The sequence below is a fragment of the Vanellus vanellus genome (assembly GCF_965231255.1).
Source record: "Vanellus vanellus genome assembly, chromosome: 14".
NCBI lineage: Eukaryota > Metazoa > Chordata > Aves > Charadriiformes > Charadriidae > Vanellus > Vanellus vanellus.
Window position 1 is genome coordinate 11,834,593 of NC_138919.1, and position 13,033 is coordinate 11,847,625.

A 13,033-nucleotide genomic window follows, 5' to 3' on the forward strand; every position below is an offset into this window, starting at 1 on the left:
CTGCTGCAGTCGCTGCTCCAAGGGTCAGGTAGGGAACCCCCGTCCCCAGGAGACTTGGGGTGCACAGTGGGAGCCCGGCCAGTCCCAGGCAGGGCTCAGAGCAGGCAGCCCCCCGCTTGCCGGTGGCCACCGCTCGCCCCCCGGCCCCGGCATAGACCTGCCTCTTGCTATCAGACCTGGCCGTGGTCATGGTGTCCGGGCTCTCGGGTGGGGATGATGATGGCCGCGGACCAGCATACCCACAGCTTCATCTTCCCGACACCGCAGGGCTGCAGGGGAGCAGTTGCGGTACCCAAAAATGTGGTAAAGGCACAGGCAGCGTTGCAAGCACAGCGCTGCCTCGGCACTGGGGTGAAGGACGGGCTGGGGAGAGGTGTCGAAACAAAGCTGCAGCAGGCAGGTGCCGGTGACTCACAGGGAAAGGCTGCCTGCACGCCGGGACCGGCCCTTCGGAGCAGAGGAGGCACGGCGGGCAAACCTGGAGCCCTTCCACAGCTCCCAGCAGCAGCCGCTGCCGGAGGGGAGAAAGTTGTGGGTGACAGAGGAGCTGCCGGGTGGGGGTGGGGGTGCCGAGGAGGAGGAGGAAAATCCAGCTGCACACAGAAGGTTTGCCGGATGGCAGGAAAACACCAGCGCCTCTCCCAGCAAGTGATGCCCAGCCAGAAACAGGGTTTGAAAACGCGCGGAGAGCCTGCCGGCCCTTCTCCGTCCTGCTGGGGAACGGAGACCTCCATACACCACGGTATGGAGTCTGCTGGCCATACCCAGGCTTGGCTGCACTTAATACACAGTTGCCCCATCACAGCCTTCAGGGGCACAGACCAAATCTGTTTTTTTTTTCAGCAAAATCTTCCCGACCGACCCTAACCCAAATAGCTCAGGCGTTTTGCTTGTGAGGGCGCCTGATTTCTGTCGTTGCCCTGAGCTACCCCCCCAAAGGAGCATCGCAAAGGCCACATGGGCTCTCGTCCTGCCAGGAGGGGTTTGGAGATTGCTTTGTCTGAGCCGTGGTGGAAGCGCTTACAGAGCAGGAATCAGTCCCACTGCCGGCCTCGCCTGCTGGTGGCTTTCCCAGTGCTCCCAGTTCCTTTGACACAACAAGTGTGCAAGCACCTGCCATGAAAACGGTGGAGAGAGGGGCTGTGCAGAGACAGACCCCAGCTGCAGTGGCGGCACTTGCTGCTGTAGTACTTTTGAGGATCAGAACTGCTGGGCAAAGGCTTTTCCCGGGTGGAAAACAAGACTCTCACCCTGACTCTGCCTGTTTCTCTGCTCGGCATGAACAGCCAGCACAAAAGTGACTCAAAGACAGGACAGCCTACGCCGGGAGGGATGTGTGGTTTCCCTACCAGACAAAATTTCATCCCCTAATCAAGAGAAAAATGGGAGCATCCAGTCTCTCAGTCAGCTGGGATGAAAATCTTGCTCAGGATGTGACAATGAACAATAAGTCACGGATTCCTTGGAAAACACATCTGAGATGCAGCTTGGTCCCCTCCCCATTCCCAGCTGGACAAGCACGGCCGCCCCCAGCCCCGCGGGATGCAGCAGCCCCGGGGATGTCACCCTGGAGGGGTACCTCCAGCCTCCCCCAGAGGGAAGGGCTGATGCAGCCGGGCAGCACCGATGGGGTTAAAGTCTGCCCGAGCCCCCTTCCACTCTGGGTGACATTGCAGTGGTCCACAAACAGGTTTGGGACTTGAATGCCTCATTAATGTAAATGGGGCTGGGCCAGGGAAAGGCATCTCCAGCACATGCTTATGGAAAACCCTTTCAGGCTCTGAGCCTCCACTTGTGCCCTGCAATGAGGCGCAGCTCTGGGGAGGCCGGGACACACGGCTGGAGATTGTGGGTGTCTGAATTTTACCCTTGCACCTTCAGGGCAGGGTGAGCCAGCTCCATAACTATCGGCATCGGGAGGTTTCTCCTCCAGACACCCACAAAGGGACTGGTGGGGCTACGGCCGTTCACCAGTTGGACCTCCCAGGAAACACCCAAGCATGGGGTGAGCCCCATGAGAGCTCACCCATGCCTCCCGCCCCACCGAAGCCCCGCTGGCCGGGGAATCGCTGCTACCTCACCAGCAGCAGCCACAGCCGCCGCCAGACCCCATTTAGCCCATCGGTGACACGCTAAAGTGACAGGCGTTCTCAACACGCAGCAGCGAAGTCCCTCAGCTGGGACCTATGGCCAGAGAGCCCCAGACCAGTGCTGGTCCCGGGGCTCAGACCAGCCCCAGGGTGTGTGATACGGAGGGTGCCGGCAGGCGGGTATTTTACTGTACAAAATCATTGCCTTGGCTTGAAAGTCCCACTGCCCGTCTCAGGTGACACCATGACGGTGAGCATCACGTGGCCCTGGAGCAATTCCCCACCGCCAGATGCCAGGTCGGAGCCATCCCCACCAGCCCAGCCTGCACTCGAGTGCAGAAGCGTTTTCCAGCAGCCCCAGCCCCGGGACGGCTGCCAACAGCCGGAGCATCCCAAGCACAGGCCCGAGCCGTGGCAGTGCCGGAGTGGTTTCAGACAAGCATGAGTCAGAGGATGACCCACGATTGCAGCAGATGTCCTCTGCAGTGACATGCTGTGACACGGCTCCAGCGCTAATCCTGACGCCGGCATCTCCCTGTGAACAGGATGGACTGGGATGTGCGGAGTCATCACCGGTTCCCTGCGCTTCCGCCGGCACACGCTGTCAGCGGGGCTGGGCAGGCGGCGCTGGTCACGGCTGACGAACCCCGAGAAGAGTGAGAGTCGGGGCTGAGTGTGACCGATGCCTCAGGAGGAGAAGGAAAGAAGAAATCCCAGGCCAGGCTGGGCAATCCCATCCGAGAAATCGGACTTCCCTCCTGTGCTGGGGGGAGCCTGGAGCTGCCGCTCCAACCATGGGGCAGCGCTGGTCCCGCTTCTCCCCGCTGCTCCCAACATCTCCGGGTGCCCCACGCCGTGCCGGCGGCTCAGTGCCACCCTGCTCCCAAGGGCAGCGCCGCCAACAGCCATCTCCTCTGCCCGGCGCCCACGCGTGCCCGCCCCGCTCTGCCCGCACGCCAGCGCGCGCTTGCCGGCCCGGCCCGGCCGGCCCTGCAAGCCCTGCGAGCCCTGCGAGCCCTGCGTGCACCCCGGGCTCTGCTCAGCCCCTCGCTAGGTGGGGGCTGCCAGTCACCGGGCTGCGCTTGCCGGCCCACAGCCACGCGATCGTTCCCAAAATGAGCGCTGGTCTGCAGCTCTCAGCACAGGGTGCTCGATGCCTTCTGAAGCAACAGCACAATTCTCCAACCGCGTCGCTCCTGAAGAGCTTTTCTCGTGGGACTGACGCTTTCTGGCAGCAAGGGCACCCCGATCCCTTGGGGTTTTTTATGAAATCTCTTTCTCCGTCTATCCCACTTCTTCCCCAAAGCAAAGGCTCTTCTCCCACATCCCGCTCATCCCACTCAACTGCTCATCCCACTCCAGAGCACGTGAGGGGGCATCCCACTCACTCATCCCACTCATCCCACTCACTCCTCCCACTCAACCTACTCATCCCTCTCCAGAGCAGTGGGGGTTCAGGATGCCCCAGCCCCAGGGTGGCGGTGGTGGCAGTGATGGTGGTGATGGCGGTGGTGGCAGTGGTGGCAGTGGGCAGGGGCTCTGCCGGCCCTCCCTGCGGCGTAGGGCGGAATGCCGTGCGGCGGGTTCCTGCAGCAGCCGGCTGCGCTGCACCGGGGCTCTTCCCTTCGGCCCAGGCGAGAGCAGCCACGGGCTCAGGGTGCCGACCCGGCAGCCGTGTCTGCTCCCCAGCCCAGTTGCAACACAGCCCGAGGTATAAACAGGGAAACGCACCCGCCCTTGGGGCCGCGGACAACATGTTCCTGGGTTTTGTCCTCTCTTGTATCATCAGCCGTGCTTTGGCACTTTCCTGTAACACTCCTGCACCACCTTGGCTCTCCCAGCCTTGTGCTCCTGCCTCAGTTTCCCTTCCAGGAGGAGCTGCGTGAGTGCCACATCCCCCCGGGGGGTCGAGCCGCCCCGTGCTGGCGGGCACACAGGCGAGCTGCCGGCCCTGTGCACCGTTCCCGGCACCGTGCCCCGTGCCACCCCAGATGGCACTTTTGCCCTGACAGCCTTGCCGTCAGACGGCGGTCCCAAAAACAGCAGGAGGCGAAGCGCAGAAGGGGATGCTCGCCAGCAAACCCTCTGTCAGGCCAAGTGACACGGACCGGTGTCATCCCCGACCTGCCTGCCCCCTGCCCACCCCAGGGCAAACCCCCAAGCAGCCAAACAAGCCCGGCCCCATCCAGCATGCTGATACGGGATGGCTTCTGTCGCCCTCCACTCACGTACTTTGTCCAAATATGTTTGTAGAGATGGAAAAACGTGTGCGTTCACCAGATTTATCCACCTGCACTTTAAAACATGCTGCAGTTCCAGGGAAGATGCGATCACCACGAAGCGTGGCTGAATGCAGGTGCCAGCCTGAGCCACGGTGAATCACACTGTTTTCACAACGCCTCTTGCTGCAGCACCTTCCTCCCTTGTGTTTTAAGACCTTCTCACCCAAGTTTACATAACGAATCCTGAAAGGTACAACCTGTTCCCTGGATAATCACAAAGGGTAATCATCCTCGCTCTTGTTCTTGTTATAAAAAGTCATTGGTCACAAAATATTTCACATTTCCCCCAGAACATGGGAGAGGGCCATAAAGCACCGGCCCATGGGGATCTTGACGGTGCTCTGTCCCGGCCGGCGCCGCGCTGGCACTCCCTGGCCTGCTCCGGGACGGTGTGGCATCCCTGGGGCCTGAGCCCACCTGCAGCTACCGCATCTTTAGGTGCTGGAATAATGGCAGGCTGGTTATTTTTCCCAGTAAACTTCTACGGCATAAAAGGCAAACAAGTGGAACTAATTCCCTGTCACACCAATTAGCTACGGAGCGGGTCTGGGGAAACCTCACCGATGACAAACCGCTGCCTAAGTGTGCAGCCTGCCGCGGTCCTGTGCCGAGAGCCTGCCCGGTTACCCCCCTCAGAGGAGCGCAGCCTCGGTGGGGCGAGTCGGGACTTGGTGGTCAATGTCATTAACACCCAGGATGAAGGGAGCTCTGCCTGAGCTGGTGTTTGCCCCATCCCTCCCGTCCTGGAGCCAACAGCTTGGCTCGCGGAATGGCACGGAGCAGTGGTACCCGCACCCCGGCAGCGTGAGCCCCGGCATGGACCGAGCCCCGCTCCCACCAGCCACCGGCTGACCGCACCGTGCCAGGCATGCGGGAACCGGGCCTGGGGGGGGGGGCACTTCCCTCCCCTCTTCTGCTGCTTGTAAAACAAAACCAGTCTCCGTTTTACTGCCTGATCTTTGTAACGCAAACAGAGGTCAGTTAAAAAGGTTTTATACACAGCGGTTACCGGCGTAGGTTGGCTGGTGAGATGCTCCCTATCATTTGACTGTGATTTTACTGGTCACATCTAAATTACTCTGTTTTGTTTAGTGACAGCGTGTCTCTGAAAGTGCACCCGATAAACTGAGCAATTAAAGAGCCTGTTTGCACCCTGCGTGGAAGCGGGTGATGGAGCAGGAGCAGCCTCCCCACCGCCAGGGCTGCGGTGCTGACCACCAACCCAGGGCGGGCGATGGCCGTGGGGACCGGGGCGCTCCTCCCAGCGAACCCCAGAGCTGTCCGACTGGAAGCCAGGCTGCAGACGTGACTGATATTTAGCACGTACGTCTGGCAGTTCCTGCTAAATGGCAAACTAATTAGCGGGTGAGTGTGCGCTGGTGGTGCCTATCATCAGCCATAGGCAGGGTGGCCGGCGGCGCCGTCCCGGCACCCGGGCTGGGAGAGGGGTCACCCGGGAGGGGTCTTCTGCAGAGGCCAGGCAGGCGATGTGGGACAGCAAAGCCACGGCACCTCTCCTGTTTCTGGATCCCAAAGAGCCTTTCCAAATCCTCACGAAATCCCTGAGCACCAAGAAGGGACCTCGGGTCTGATGGCCGCCACCGCGGCTGCACCGGGCTGGGACACCCCACCAGGACCTCACCCACCCACCGTGCCCAAGGGCATAATCCGGCCAAAACCAATGCGGATTTGCACACAACCAGATATGAATGAGTCATGTGTTTTTTTCCAGTGACCCGAACTCGGTCCTACCAACAGGGCTGTAATTTTGGGGTGATTTCCTCCCCGCAGAACTGTCCTTGGGTCTCAGCGTTGGGCTCCAGCACAAGCACCTCTGCTTGTCTTTGTCTTTACCTTCAGGCCTAAAAACCAGAAACCTTTTCAGCCTTCTTTGCATCCACTCCAGGCACCATTAAAATATTTTCATTTCACCAGATTAATTTAGGACTGGTTGATATTTTCGAAACACTGCAGATTAGACCAATGGTGCCAATTTCTGGGCTGATTTGCCCCGTGTATCCAGTTTCTCAGCTGTATTTAGCTGCTGTCAGTGGTGCATCACGCCAGCACAACACCCTGACTTGGAACACAATGCCCCGGGTGCAGAAGAGTGTTTTCCAGCTGTATTTTTAGCAGGAGGGGTTTTGCTTATGAAATAAACTTTCTCATGAAACAAGTGAGAGAGACAACGCAAAGTCAAGCCAAATTCAAGGTCATTTGGCTTCACTGACCTCACAGCTGATGTTTCAAACCACTGAACAAATGCAGGCTGCTCTGTTTTCAGTGTCAGAGCTGCCAGTGCCGGTAACAGACATTGTTCTCCAGGGAAATAAGTAGCGATAGAAGGGCAATTATTTTGACAGGACAGAGGTTAGAAACTGGGTAAGTCCTGGTACTCTCCATCAAACCTGTTCGTTCTAGCTTCACGTGGAAATACTGTTTAAACACAATCCCGCATTCCACTTCTGACATAATGGTAGAAGGTACACTCGTGCAATTGAAAAATAAAAATCCCTTTTGTTCCCAAACAACAAAACACGGGGACATTTGGGAAAGTCTGACCAAGGCCTGATTGAACAAGAACCTGTGATTACTTTTCCTAGCAAGAGGCAATCGTTACCTTTTACAATGCTTTGCTGCTCTGTGGTGATTTATAGTTCCGAGGAGGTTTATACATGTTTACTGTTCTGTTGTGAGGAGTTAACGTCTCCCGCAGTCGCTCAAGATGCTCAAGGTTTTACCGCTGAACCATGTTTGTAAAGTAGTGCTGGGTTCAGGGACCCCACTTCATGGCATGCGGTGTGCTGGCCCCAGTGTAGGAAAATATAGAAAACAAACCTGGGTGTGAGTGTACATCTCTCCAGCCCCCCCCGAGGGATAATCATGGGATCAACAGGAATCAGGGTGCAAGACACATAAGATTGAGATTAAGTCATAAAATGCAAAAGTGCATGTCAACCACCGTGAAAATTACAGACAAGTGGGCTACGAGAGTGTACATAGAATCACAGAATCATAGAATGGTTTGGGGTGGAAGGGACCTTAAAGATCATCTAGTTCCAATCCCACCAGCCCAGGTTGCTCCAAGCCCCATCCAGCCTGGCTTTGAACACCTCCAGGGATGGGGCAGCCACAGCTTCTCTGGGCAACCTCTTCCAGCGCCTCACCACCCTCAGAGCGAAAAATCTCTTCCTAATATCTCATCTAAATCTCCCCTCTGCCAGTTTGAAGCCATTCCCCCTCGTCCTATCACTACGTGCCCTTGTAAAAGTTCCCTCCCCAGCTTTCCTGTGGCCCCTTTAGGTACTGGAAGGGGCTATAAGGTCTCCCCGGAGCCTTCTCTTCTCCAACAACCCCAACTCTTTCAGCCTGTCCTCATAGGACATGAGGGCACCCAGCCCCGTCTGAGCCACTCGCGTTCCACCCTCAGAAGCAAATAGAAGAGCTGCTTTAATTTCATTGTCATTTTATGGAAGTTGAGCTCATTTCTCCTGGGAAGAGATCGTCACCTTTCAGGCTCAGCCTGCCACTGCCACTGAGGCAGAGTTCTGCCCCATCTATTTAAGCATCAACATCTTCTGTAGTCCGCACTTGAAAGACGCGCGGTGTACAAAACACTGCCAGGAAAGCGTGCCCAGCAGCAGGCTTGATAGTAAACACAGCTGCTCAGGGAGACTTTTTTTAGAAAAAAAAAAAAAAATCTTTAAAAAAATATTTTCTTTTAAAGAAAAGATTATAAAACAGTTTCAAAATACTAGTGCAGTTCACCAGCAGTTATTTAATCTGTGTCAAAGGCCTGTCGCAGGTGATGGTTGGCACGAGGGAAGCCAAAGCAGCGGGTGACGTCTTAGCACCTGAGATATTTCAAACCGTGCCGAGAAACACACCTAAGTTGCCGCAGCGCAGCGGTCAGGGCAGCGGCCACAAGACCTGGTCCTGCTGTGAAAGTCTCCCTGCACCTTCCAAGGACTGTCCACATCCCAGCTATGAACCAAGTGCTTCTTCCCTCACGCCTGCCGTTCTAATAGGACTTCTCCTTTTTGGGGAAAAAAAAAGAACAACCAAGAACAGCTGTTCATCTTTTAGCAGTGGGATGGAGGCACAACTTCCTCAGCATCTTGTGAAGTGGAAGTGGCCGGTGTGATGGGGAGATCCGTGCCACTGACCCCACACTTGCCTGTGTCCGGTGCTCTTTGTAGGACCTGGGTAGGAGCAGCAGAAGCGGCTGCGATTCCTTAGGGGGTGTTGGGAGAAAATTAAAATTACTGGGGAAAAAAAAAAACAACACAAAAACATTAAAGCGAGATTTCAACGAAGCCTGGATGAGCCACGACTCGACCGGGAGCGACTCCGGCTGAAGGGAAGGGAGGGTTTTGATGCACCGTGGTGAAATGACAAGGGGCGGGATGGGGCGGGACCGGGGCGGGGGAGGCGGCGGGGCCGGTCCCGCTCTCAGCGGGGAGCGCTGCCGGAGCGGCGCGGGCGGCAGGTACGGGGGGACCGCGGGTGGCCGGGGGGGGACCCCGGGGAGGGGGAGAGGGGTCGGGGATGGCCGGTCCCTTCGGCCCCGAGTCGCCGCCGGAGGGATGCCCGCGGGCGGCCGCCCGCGGGCATCCCTCCGGCGGCGACTCGGGGCCGAAGGGACCGGCGCGACGGGGCAGGATCTGCCTGGGTTAGATAAAATGTCAGCATTTACATGTTATTACGTTTCCCCCCTCCATGCTTCTTGCAGTGGAGGACGCGCTTTTTAAGCTATGCTTATAGAGGGAGAAAAATAAGAGTAGTCCTTTGTTGACATTCTTTTTTTTTTGTGTGTGTGTGTGTGGAGGGGGAATCGGAATGTAAAACTTTAGTTCGGTCCTGGTGTCTTTCTGCGCTGGTACAGACGGGGAGTCATCCGATCTTTGTGTGTTTTTGCAACAACGGTGCAGGTTTCTGTGCCAGTCAGGTATTCTGGGATGTGCGCAGTGTGCTGTCTGGTGTAGTCGTTCTTATTTAACCTCTGTTTGCACAGGGTTTTCTTTAATCTCCCTGCTAAAAGGTATGGAAGCAAACTGCAGCTTTCTGAATATTTGTGGGAAATGTGGTATCCAACCCAGGCTGCTGCCTCCCAGGTGAGGGCAGAGGATGCTCCCTCTCCGGGACACCGGGTGCCTTATTGCAGATTAAGAGATCCGAGGGTGCGGATGGAGCTGCTGGGGGGGTTTTGCTCCTCTTACATTCCAGGATTCATGTCGTTCATTGCACAAGCAGCAGAGTTAACTCCGAGCAACGTGACCTTACTGGCACGTGAGGAGTGAGACTTGTCATCGTCCTAGGAGACAGGGACATCACGGGAAACGCAGTCAGGGGGAGAAGGGATGGAGCGTCCAACATACAGTACAGAGAGGCAGGCAAATGCTATCCAAACTTCCAGACTGTAAATACTCTTCAAGTGCTGTACACGTGCCTGTTGGGATTACAGACCTGGAGGCGCCTGCGCGGATCGGGCGGCTGTGGGCGTCTGAGCCAGCGGCTGCATGTGGCCACCGCTCTCTCTTCACACACAACAGTGAGGCAAAGCGTCTGCTGGGCACTCTGTGACCCCCGGGCTCAGGAAGGGCTTTCAGTGCTCACTGACACATTACCGCTCCACTTTTCTTTTTCAACTGCCAAGCTGTAAACTTGTGATGTAATAAAAAAATGTTCCTCCAATTTGCAAAAATACCACTAGACAGCATAAATGTCTTCTCTTGGAAAACAAAGTCTTGTCATCAGGCTCTGGAGAAGATGGCAGATGATTAGCAGGTGAGCAAAGAGCAATGACTGCTGTGTGTCACAGTAGAGAAAGTACTGAATAATTGCAGTATCAGGCCCAGTAATGTTGGAGTGGTTTTGCAGCCGAGGTACCACCGTGGAGCTTCCAGGAGTGTGCTGAGTTTTGCTTATGTCTTTATTTCCTTTAAGTGGCAATTGCCCTAGGAAAACCCCAGAGGAACACAATCAACACAGTCAACACAATCATTTCGTAATGTGGGAGTCTGATCTCACCTGTAAGGTGGAGGAGTTTCACCTGGGATGATGCAGGGCTGGACTCAGCGCTGCTGGGGGAAGGTGAGGACACCTCCTTCGCAGCACAAAGCAAAGCACATTAGAACCAGGAGCAGGTTGCTTTTAGGATGGCTTCCGTCATCATGGGGATGCAGGTACTGCCAGGAGAGGGGCATGCAGCAATCTGTGCACTGCAGGGGGGTCTCGTGTCTCTAGGGTTGGCTCTGGACAGTCGTTTGAGATGACACCAGTGTGCTGAGAAGGGGCAGCGCAGAGCAAAGCACGGCAGTGGGGGGGTGGCACTGGAAGCAGCGGTGGTTCCCTGGAACTGTCTGCAAAGGAGACAAAGTCGGTTCTTATCTGCACATTAAAGACCAGTTCTGCAAACAGAGCAGTGTGACAATAAAAAATACAAAGGAGAAGAGGAGTGAGGGAGCTTTCCCCTCCCTGACGGGGGCCTTGGGAGTGGAGCAGCCAAACAAGAAGTAAAACCAGTGAGCAGCAGCTGGGAGCTGCCAAATATCCAGGCCCTGGAGCTTCACACGCTGAGGCAGCGGGGACAGATTTTTGTAAGCATGTGACTGCCCTGCATGCCACACACCGACAGGAGCCGGGCTGCGTGTCCATCAAGGGGGACACACCTTCTGAATCCCCACCCCTGATCTCCTCCTCGGCTCCTGTCCCACCACAGCCCCCACTGCCGTTCTCCAGAGGGTTTTTTGGGAAAGGGTGACAGTTATCTGTGTACCGATGGAGGGTGGGTCTTGTTCCTCATTTGTCACTTCTCTGCTCCAGGTGCAGCCCTCTGATGGGGGAGAGCAGGACAAGCACCAGGCTGGCACCAAAACTGGTACCAAACCCCTTCCGAACAGCCACGGCATCTGAGCACTGAGCCTCTGTGCCCGGGGCAAGGACCCCCCCGTAACAGGAGCTTTGGCTTCCAGTCAGGCAAGGCACCTTGCACAGGGTGGCTCTCAGTGGTGAGAAAGGAACAAGAAGCCTATTTGGGAACATTCTGGAAATAAAGGTAAGAAGAAAACTATTAAAGTGAGAAAAAAGATTGGGAAAAAGTCATCCAAGTATGGTCAAGCGCAGCTTTTGCTTAATGCCACTTCTTTTATCAAATGACCTATTTAAAAGCACAGCTTATGCCTTAACGGAGGAGCAAACCTGAGTCCTTCACTCTGCTGCCATGTTGTCACCTGCAAAACCTGTGACTGTCTGCTTGGCTGTATTGCCAGCACGCCTTTGCTTGTTTGCTTTCTTAATTTTGCGATCTGTGTGTTTTCATGGCGGGGCAGGAAAGCTGCAGGTATCCTTCCTGAGGATGCTCTTCCAGCCGACCCCATCCCTGTCCCCGTGCCTGTGCTCCCGCTGGCAGGCATCCCCTGGGGCTCTGGGACGGAGCAGCACTTGCAAAGAACAGGTCCAGTAGCTTTGACATTGGGGAAAAAACATTCTGAATCAGTTTAAAACACATCTAAAATCAAGTTTAATCATATTTTCCACAGTGTGGCCTGAATCTAACTTAAAAATGTGAAAACGCTGCCTTTCAGCACAGTGTTTTTACGGTTGGTGAGCTGAAGAGAGAAAGTGAGCTAGAAGACACTCCAGTCTTTGCTTAAAACTGATTTGGAGCTGGTCTTGCTTTCCAAGCACAGCATCTTGCCCTTGCTATCGCTAGCAAGCGTACCGTGAGCACTCTCAGGCTATGTGGTTAAATGGAAATTAATTCAAGGTGGAGAACAAGAGTATCGATGACTCCTGCAAAACTGTGAACAAAGATAAAGCAGCATCCAAATCAGCTGTTCAGTGTCTCTAACTTTACTTAGGTATGAAAGTAGAGCTTTTACTCCACACGTGCTCCTCAACCCGTAAGTATGTGTCTCAACATTGCCGTCAGGAAAAAAAAAAAAAGCTAAAATTCAGCCTCAGGAAACAATACAAAAAGAAATAATAAATCCTTCCAGCGATGTCAGGTTGATGAGCAACCCACAAAGATCTGTATGACAAACTGGGATCCCTCCATGGCAGGTCTCAGCCTCTCGGCAGGAGCCCACGCTCCGTGTTTGGCCGGCGCGGTCCGTAAGCAGCAGAGCAAACCGGCTGCAGGGCATGCAGCCAGTCAGGTCCAGCCGGGCTGGATTTTGCCCAGTGCAGTGTAGGTGTGTTTTAAATTTTAATCTAATCTAAATCTTTTATTGGATTTCTTAAAAGGCGGAAAATATTTACTAGTTTGCCTTGCTAGTCTCTCTGGACTTAAATGTATTTTGCCGGTACTGGCTTGAGGCTGTGCCTCGAGATGGGTTTGTGCTCACACCCGGCGGCAGAAGGCTCAGGCGGAACGGTCCCACGTGTTTCACATCTTCCCTTCAGCCGTGGGCAACTAAGCGGAGGCTAACAGCGTTCTTCCCGATTTTGTTATAGTCCTGCCCAAAAGGCAGCGAGCATCTGATGCAATGGAAGCTGCTTCTGCGAATAAACCCTTCCGCAGACAGCTGTGGGTGGGAACCTCCGTGGTATGAGTTCACGGAGGACGAGCTGACGATGAGCTGGTGGGTCGGGGGTCCGAGAGGTCCAGGAGGTCCGAGTCCCAGGAAACATGTTCCTTGGAGAACAAAACATTTTCAC